The sequence below is a fragment of the Oryzias latipes genome, chromosome 7 (genome assembly GCF_053564925.1).
Source record: "Oryzias latipes strain Hd-rR chromosome 7, Olatipes_Hd-rR_3.1".
Lineage (NCBI taxonomy): Eukaryota > Metazoa > Chordata > Actinopteri > Beloniformes > Adrianichthyidae > Oryzias > Oryzias latipes.
This window is the reverse complement of record NC_136243.1, coordinates 13062540-13071561: the sequence shown is the minus strand read 5'-3', so window position 1 is coordinate 13071561 and position 9022 is coordinate 13062540. Positions and strand designations below refer to the sequence as shown.

The 9022-nt window shown below is 44.5% G+C and overlaps 2 long non-coding RNA genes and 2 other non-coding genes across 4 annotated transcripts; 3 read left to right on the top strand and 1 right to left on the bottom strand.

The window, feature by feature from the left end:
* Nucleotides 1–385: 385 nt before the first annotated feature.
* Nucleotides 386–2286, top strand: LOC144994054 (uncharacterized). Its single transcript, XR_013657433.1, has 3 exons — nt 386–518; nt 1976–2053; nt 2151–2286. It is a non-coding gene; the product is annotated as an uncharacterized LOC144994054 (long non-coding RNA).
* A 2930-nt stretch (nt 2287–5216) lies between these two features.
* On the bottom strand, nt 5217–6705 carry LOC144994055 (uncharacterized). Its single transcript, XR_013657434.1, has 2 exons — nt 6566–6705; nt 5217–5274 (listed from the first exon to the last, which is right to left on the bottom strand). It is a non-coding gene; the product is annotated as an uncharacterized LOC144994055 (long non-coding RNA).
* A 1712-nt stretch (nt 6706–8417) lies between these two features.
* On the top strand, nt 8418–8519 carry mir29b-1 (microRNA mir-29b-1). Its single transcript, NR_107110.1, has one exon. It is a non-coding gene; the product is annotated as a microRNA mir-29b-1 (primary transcript).
* A 156-nt stretch (nt 8520–8675) lies between these two features.
* On the top strand, nt 8676–8767 carry mir29a (microRNA mir-29a). Its single transcript, NR_107111.1, has one exon. It is a non-coding gene; the product is annotated as a microRNA mir-29a (primary transcript).
* Nucleotides 8768–9022: the final 255 nt, after the last annotated feature.

Genomic DNA, 9022 nt, shown 5'->3' with positions numbered 1-9022 from the left:
AAAGTTACTTAGTCTAACAAGAATTATGCCTAGAAAGTGTACTTACTAAGTTTACTCAGTAAGTACACTCGTAGTACACTTAAATAGACGTCTCATTGCGTGTTTACATTTTTTAAATGTCTTTCTATTTGCTCAATTTTATTAGGGACGTTTTGCTGAATAATATGTGTTCAACTGATAAAAGTAAGACTTGTTACATTGTGACGGTGTATTAAGCCATACTAACCGAAACCGGAAGTAGATTTGAGGGGGTTCTCTTGTTTCTCCTCGCCTGCTTCCGTTCTGCGTCTGTTTGTAAACATGCGTCAGCAGCACGTGATCCTGTGGACGTATTTGTAAGTGTGGCCCAATCAGAAAGCGGGGGTGTGTGCCGGTGGGCGTGGCCGGAGAGTGTTGCTGTGAAAATGTCGATGGACAGAGGTTTTCGTGAGGGCAGGGGACCACTCCGGATTCTGGGGCGGCGAGGAGGGGCTGCAGGAGAGCGGTGGCCGCAGGTGTCACGGCGGTGCCGCAGTGAGGTGAGTCTCTGTCGCGTCCTCGTCAAGAAACTGCGTTCATTTAGAGCCGCTCCGGTGACTAATCTAATGATATAGAGGTTAAAGCGCGCGCGGGGTGGGCGGTCTGCTGAAGTGATGTTGTTTGGTAATGTGCTCCCTTTTCCAGCCTGTTTATGTAACACTCAAGTGCTGTTTGTTTTACATTTCACCGTCGTTTAAGTTGCTTATCTTTAACACAAAATTAACATTTATTGCTTAACTTCGCACTTTTAATTATGTTCCAACGTTACCCGGAAACAAGCTAACCTGAAAGCACAGACGTGTCCTAGTTAAAGGGGGAAAAAACAGAACCAAAGCGGCTCCCTTTCCTCGCGGGGAGGTCCAGAGAAGCAGGGCGGGATGGAGAAGTGCGCTCGCGCGCGTGGATGCCTGCAGCAGGAGGATGTGGCGCACTTTCATTTACCTCCAAAGTGGAACCCTGCCACGCGGTAACATTTATTCCTAATATTTTATCATGTATTGGATGCGTCAGTGAAATCGTAATTAATGAGGGAAATGTTATATAATAGTCAACTTAAAAAATTAACTAAACGAAGTTTGAAATGTATGCATTGTCAGTTTTGATTTAAAACATTTAAGGTGGTTACATGACCAAATATTTGCTACAATGTTTTTTTATCAATGTCAAAGTTGATATTTTGTAAGTCTGTTAGAATACTAATTTGATGTTTACGTTTATGGCCATTTTTTCGTACTTTAAAGCTAAATTTCTGTTATTGTTTGTTAGTGACGTACACTGACTCAGCTCCATCCATCCAGAGGTTTCTGTCATACGCACTTCTTTTTTCCTGATGTAAACAAACCCTCACATGCAGTTCCACTCTCAGGACACTAGATGGTGCACTCGCGCATGTTTTATTAGGAGTGTTGGAGCAGAAAAACAAAACAAAAGAAGACAGAAAAAGTTCTCCACTTTTCTTGGAATGTGTTTGATTATTATAATTGGCTTCTCCACTCCTCTGCAGAGCACACCTACACTCTATAAATGTTCTTTTTTGTAAGTAATTTCTAATTAACTGGCCTGTTTCCACAGCGATCTGCTGCTCTTTACGATCAGGAACCCCAGAGACACTGCAGTCTGCACCAAGTGATTTTCTTACTGCAGTAGAGCTATGCACTCAGAATAAAATCTGCAACCTTTCTTATAACAATAACAATAGAAAAAGGTACTTCATGATTTGCATTTATCAAAGAGAATACTTCAATGGAAGCTCTTGAGCATTTTTACAGCATCCACAATGGAGGAGCAGTGTTCAGATTAAAATATTCAGAATAAGATAACCCTAAATTAGGGTGTGGTCAGTGTTTGCTAGCCATACACGCACACACCAACGAGTTTTTACAGTTCCCGGCGTGTCACATTAAAGGTGTACAAAGGTTGTTTTCTCTGCGTTTGAATTCACCACATTTCGTCATAGAAAGACGTTCGGCCAAGATGGAATCTTTCCTTTAGAAGAGCTGTCCCTGCACTGCACACCGGATGATATCTGCCAAAGGTTACCGCATTTTCTTGTTATATTTGCATAATCTTCAGATGTACAGACGGGCTTGGAGGTTTTGGCTCATTTGTTGGTTTTTTTTGTTTGTATCCAGAGGTAAAGCCAGCAGAGCTGACCTGGCTGCTTTCCAACACCAGGTACGAAGATTTAGGAAGTGGCAGAGTTCAAAGATGACGTGGCTAAAATTAACACAACCCTCCGCTGGACAAGGACCCGAAATAGGAGACGGGAAGAACCCCCCCCATCTGAGAGTCAACACACGTGTCACAGTAAAAAAAAATAATTTATTTAAGGTCTAAGGTTTTAAATGACAGCTAGCTGGAATATTCCAGGCAGTGTTATTTACTTCCTGGATGAGGCATGCTTGAAATAAAAAAGAAACCTGGAGCTAACTCAGTTCCACAAGTAACCACTAGGGGACTCTTTGCACAAACAAGCCAGTTTCTATTACTGTGAAAACCAGGCAAACTTTAAGTTTGTCCGAAAAATGTTTCGATTTTTGTGTTTATATTATAGTGGGGTTATTTGATATTTTAGATATAAAGGGGGCGTGGCCTCTGATATGCCTCCTATATTCAGCTTTAGGACTTTTGTGGGTGGATGCTTTGCTCCTCCTGTTTGTCACATCCTGCCAGGACGGCTTCACCTGACAACCCAGGTTTAAAGTCGCACTCTGACCATCGTTTAATTTATTTTAAAAGCTTTCCAGTTCTCTTTGACTTGGAATTAGGCAGTTTTTAGCCAAAATAAAATAAAAACGTGTCGTTTCAGAGTGGCAGTAGTCTATGGGAAATTTGGGTTAGAGTTGTGGGCGGGACCATTGGTGTGGAGCAACCCCACCCCCCTTCCCCTCACCAATTGCTGAGCTGCATTTTTTCATTTGCTCCTTATTCACAGCGATTTGAATAAAGAAATACTTGAGCCTAACTTACTACACACACATGTATGTCCTCCATCAGGAGAGAAATGCAACAAGAACATGTTAAAAACACCAAAAACATCATTTTCAGCAGTGTAAGGTTAAAATAAACAAGCAAAAGATAGATACTAAGACAGATACTAACCAAGAAGAGATGAATCCAATCTACTGCACTGAAATAAATAGAAGCTACTTAATGATTTTGTCTTCACCCTTATCTAATCTGACAGAGAATCCTGTCCTTCTATAAAAACATGCAGACGCAGTAATTAGCGCTGGGAGCTCCGCTCTGCATCTGCCAGCCTGCAGCCTGCAGACCGGGGGTTTGATCCCTGCAGTCCCTCCATGGCTCCAGGAAGGGGGGGTTCAGACCCTAAAGAGACAGTAAAGTTAGCTTCATAGGGGGAATTAAAAACACTAAAACAGAGCTGGTTGGTGAGGCTGCAGATCCACACCTGCATTGATTTGTTTAAAGGTTTTTTTTTGCTGAAGAATGGGAACTGATGGATTCTGTATTTACTACCCTTTTATCAGCTCCCAATGTGACGTTTTTCACTTTTCTTTTCAAGCTCACAGTCTAAAAAGAACGGCTCCTAACGAAAACAAATGAAGAACCAAGCTGGTTCCTCTCACTGCCCCCCCCCCCCCCCCCCCCCCCCCCAGCATTGCTGTCCCGTCAACACGGAAACAAAAGGATCATCTGATCAAGGTATGTGAACGATCAGATAAACTGTAACCCAAATTCTTAAAATAAACGCAGCTAACAAACCGAAATAGGCTATTTATAAGAGCCGTTTCTTTTAAAGACACAGAGAACAACTTTCACTCAAATCTGTTTTAATCAGAAGATGTTCTGCTTTATTTCCTTTAGGTCAGAGAAGAAGAAGAAGAAGTGGTGGTGGTGGGGGGGTCCTTTTATTGCGTAGAAATTGCGGTAAAATAAATGCGGCAACAGGAAGGAAAAGAGAAACATTTCCCTTTACGGGTCGTGGTGAGGTGACGCTGTGTATATTGAGGGGCGGGATCATCTTCATCGAGCTGCATTTCAAAAAAAAAAAAAAAAAGGCCACATTATGCAACGGATGCTGGTGATGTGCCTTTAAAAGCAGTGGGCTGTCAGGTGATCGGGGAGGCAGCTCTGCCTCGCAGACAGAGGAGTCGGAGTGCGGTGTCTCTGCCCGAGAGCGGAGCGGAGAGGAGAGCGCCGGGGGAGGAGGAGGAGGAGGAGGAGACCCAATTATAAGCGCACATGGGGGGGAAATGGGGACACAAGGACGTCACAGAGCAGAGGAGGGGAGAGTGCAAGGTGGAAGGGTCCCTTTAACTGCAGTTTTGCTCAGTTTTGGCAGCTAGCTCAGCTGGATGAAGCGGCTCTGTGGCGTCAAACAGCCAGAATTAAGTGCTGCGTCACAATCAGGAAGAGGGCCGGCGCCATGGCCGCTCTCGCCGCTGTGGGTTCGGTTCTGCTGCTCTGTCAGACAGAGTTGGAAGTCTAAACAGCAGCTGTAACGTGGTGGTGGTGGGGGGGTTGGGGGGTGGAGAGAGAGTTTCTCTGGCAGGAGGGAGGGAGGCAGAGCAAGTCAGAGACCAAGAGATTTGGGATTAGTTGCTACGTCACTTTTTCACGTCGGAGGAAGCAGAAGCCGAGATGACAGGAGAACCGTCGGTCCCCACCTGAAGTGGACACGGCGGGGGTTTTGGACCGCCTGGACTTCCTCCTCCTGGCTAGTTTTGGTGTGGTTTGACATGTGTTTGGATGCTGAGGCTGTGACACACTTTCACTAGCTTTTGTTTGGCCGTCTTGGTGATGCTGGGTCGGGCCACAACAACAGAACCTTCTGGAAGAATCTCAGCATTTTCAGGATTTTTTTTTTTTTGTTTTGTTTGCCGCCAGCACCTCGAGGAATACAGCCGATCACATCGGCGCCAGCAGGTGAATATAATCAAAGTCCACTGTTGTACTTCAGCGCTGAGCCGCGGCCGGGTGGGGAAAGTACGACAAATCAAATGAAAAAACGGCGAGTGCAGCGTGTGGCCTCACATGTATGGATGTGTGTGTTTACAGCGTCTGCCGGCCTGCATCTGCCTCCACGCTGGCTGGAGGAGGAGAAGCAGGGAGGCAGACGGCTGCTGAGGATCCGGACGTTCGGTGCTGTCGGATCAGAACATGATGTTCGTCGTCATGTGATTGGCGTGCGCCTCTTCACTGGGGGATTTGGAGAAAGCCTCTCCCTGGACGCATTTGTTTCTGCGTAGTCAGGAGAGACAGTGACGCAGCAGTTTCTCCTGGAAGTCCATCCTGTTAGTCAGAAAGAAAAAAAAAAAGGCGAGGCTAAATGTCACGAGTCACGGTGACAGGAGAAGGAGCCAAAAAGAATGTTGACTTTTCTGGCCACTCTGGCGGCTCTGCCAGCTGAAAAGGGCCCGACTTCCCAAAGCTGCTGCATGGCAGGCCTCACGGCCAAAGCTGGATGCTGATTGGATGGGAGGAGCTCCGCCGGCTGCACATGCTGCACCCACACACTTCACCCGTTTAGGCAGCCAGAACTTAAAAAAGAGGAAGTTTTCTGCATCTCGACTGAACCATGACTGAACCATGAGCAAGAGGCAGTTCAGTTTCCACCAACCATTAACATCAGTTTGAGTTGGTTTCCAAAAAGGACTCGGTGTTCATGTTTTCCTGTCATTTTCGGATCATCTGATGCCAATGAGATGGAAAACTGCTGTTAGCTGCATCATGCAACAGAAGTTTGGGGATCCTTTTAGGGTTTTTTTAAACATCTGCAACTTTATAACTAGATAAAAAAAATCATTTACAGAGTTTAAAAACAGAAGAATGTAAATGGATTCAGTAAAATTAAACTTTAAATAGGAAATACTGTAAATGGTAAGATTACAGTCAAACAGATCACATCATGACCCCCCCCCCCAACACTTCAATAATAATCTTTAAAAAGAAAGTGTCTATTTGCACGTATATCTGTCACACACCGAGGTGCGTGACAGATAATAGGACTTTAAGTTTATTTTAAATATGTGCGGCCGACAAAAAAATTCAGCCTTAGACCCGTTTAGCCAGTTAGCTTTTTGACAAATGTCTCTCTGGGTTCAAGATGGGACAGAACTCTGGACAGAACTCTTCCACCGACGACTTTTCTAACTTATTTTTTTCTTTTGCGTGACCAAAGTTATAGATAGTATTAAATACTTAAACACTTGGAAGACTTTAATCGTAGTGCACAAACCCAGTGGGTGCCAATCATTGACTGTATATGAGAACTGGGCCGAGTGGCCCCTCCCCCCTGGCATTCCAAACAGGAAGTACCTGCTGATTCCAACAGAAGACTTCTCCCAAAGCCCTCCATAGAGAAACTATTACTCAGTCATTCTATTTGTCAAAATAACCGCTCTTGCTCTGATAACCTTTTTTTTTAACATGTTCTCGATAATCCACATTTTTTTTTAATTCAATTTGTTTAAGTTATAATCAGATGTCTCAAAAGTATGTACAAGTAGCACAAGGGTAACTTGTAGGATTTTCTGCAGGTCTTTTGGCATGGAGCAAACACACAACTGAAACCACAACAAACCTCTGTGCTAGAAGCGTCGCTCAGACCGACTGATGTTTGCTTGAAGTGGGTTTTATTAGGAGCACATGATTGTTCCTGACTCTCGGATTCCTCCCCGTTCAGCTTGTTTTTCCCTCCGTCTTCTGGACCCTGTGGGTTTGCCGCCACCAATCGGGCAGTTTGATCGCTCTCTCCAGACGCCCTCCTGTCTCTTTAAATCTTTTATAAGTGTTACACAACAGGTCCAGTGGCACACAATCAACAAAAACAACACGAAAAAGACAAGCGGACGGGGTTGGGTTGAGCCAGCCGTGGAAAGGGACCAGACACCTACAGACTGATCCGAGCGTCAAACTCGCAGCGCCGTGCTCTGCAGGCCTGATAAGAACTCATAAATGAGTCACAGCAGTTTGTCCTCCCTCTTGTTGCATCTGCCGTCCTAGACGGCTTCAGGAAACTGAAATGTTTGTGAGCGTGGAGGTGGAGGCAGACAGTGTGTGGGAGTGAGTCCCTAAACTTCAGTGCTCGCTTTACCTGCAGACATGTTGATCCAGCTTTGCACTTTTCCTGGATCATTGACAAGGCTGCAAGTTGGCTGCTACCTGTGGTCGCCACACCCTTTCAGCTCACGGTGGCGCTTTCACCTGCGTCACGGCTCTCGCTGTAGACTCACCGCCTCTTCCCTTCTCTTCCCCTGCAGTCACAGGAGGCCGATCACCTGCCGCCTTCGTTCCTCAGCAGCAGCAGAGAGACCGGGACTCGTCTGGGAGGTACGTCAGTGCAGTGCAGACACGCAGCTAAGCCTTTCTTTTTTTGTGTACCTCTGCTCTGGTCGGGCCCTTCACACTTCCACAAAGCTTGGATCGAGTGTCAGCTCAGTCATGTGGGTGTGCTGGAAACATAAAGCAGTGAGACTGAGAGGCGCTCCGGTGCTTTCCAGTGTTTTTTGTCTTCATCTCATCTTCTGATTCACGTCAGCTTTTATAGGATAAAGTATCTCATCATGACACTCATGGTAGACTGCTTTGGGCCCTTTCTGTGGTTCAGTTTAGGACAAACTACCAGCATTTCCTTTGCATTACCAGTAGCAAAAAGTAGTCCATTTAATTTACTATACTAAAAGTGAGGCAGTTTACTTTGTACAATCTATATATTGTAAACTTAAAATTTTCCAATTCAGTTCATAGACTTCACACTCGTACATGGTCTATAGTGTACTTGCTTAACTTATACTCAAGTATGCTTCAAGTGTGTCACATTTACAAACTTTATCAATTCATCTACAAGGATTTTTAAAAACAGGAGAAATGGTTAAAATGCAATTTCTTCCAATTTTACTGATCCTATCAAACTCAAATCTTTTGGCCAAGTCTGGTCGACATCTGCAAACATTAACTTAGTTATTTCTTCCAAAAGTGATATATTTCTAAACACAAAGAATTAAAAACCCACTCCTATGAAAATAGTGTTTTGTTGACCTTTTTCTGATGGACATATATAGAGACAATTAGGTTTAAAATTAAATCAGAACTGCTGCTGCTCTGCACAAACTATGGCCTAGAGAACGACAGGTTTTTGGATTTTGGCTAAAAACAGCATCACCGTAATTAAAAGCCCACTGGGAACACTGTGAAAATAGATAAAAGATAATCTGAGCGAGACTTTTAACAAGCATAGACAGCACATGATTAGATTAACCTTAGACCTGTTATATTCACAACCCAGCTGCCTTGAAACTCCAACATTTAGTGTATGGACAGTGTTTCCTTGGTTACGACTGTAAAATGTTCCCTTTGCCGTCTGTAAAAGGTTTTCTTGTCACGTTGCAGAGGAGAAATGTTTTCTGGATCTCAGGTTTCCATGTCATCGTTTATCAGACGTGCCCTCCTTGGAAGCTGGTTTCAGATGGTGGCTTAGAGTGCTGTCATCTATCTAGCACCATTTGAAATCAGTGTTCTTGGGGTGGGAAGTGTGGACCTGCACCAGGATGTCGCCACAAGACGCGTCCCAGAACAGTGGCCGAAGAAAGCTGGGGCATTTTATAACCTGTTTGGGTAAAAAAAAAAAAGAAAAGGAAAAGCCTCGCCACCGCAGAAGTGGGACCGCAGCATCCTGTCTCCTCAAGCTCTTTGTCCTCTTTCCAAGGTTGACCGATTTCTTTTGGTGTTCAGAGTCCGTTCTGTTTCTAGCACCATTTGAAATCGGTTACAGTGAAGGACAGATCTCATCTCCTCACCTTGAAGAGGATTTCACATTTGAATTGTGCTGGTTGCCATGGAGGTAAAACGAGAAAAACATGCCTGCAGTATCCCTTTAAGCAAATACTGAAAACTTTCCTCCTAATAAAAAGTCAGAAAAAAAATGTTGTCAAGTGTGGGTCAGTCACAGTTCATCCACCAGGTGGCACTAAAACAGAATACAACATCTTTGTTGCAGTTCTGTGAATGTCCTCCATTAAACTTCTGTATTTCCGTTTTC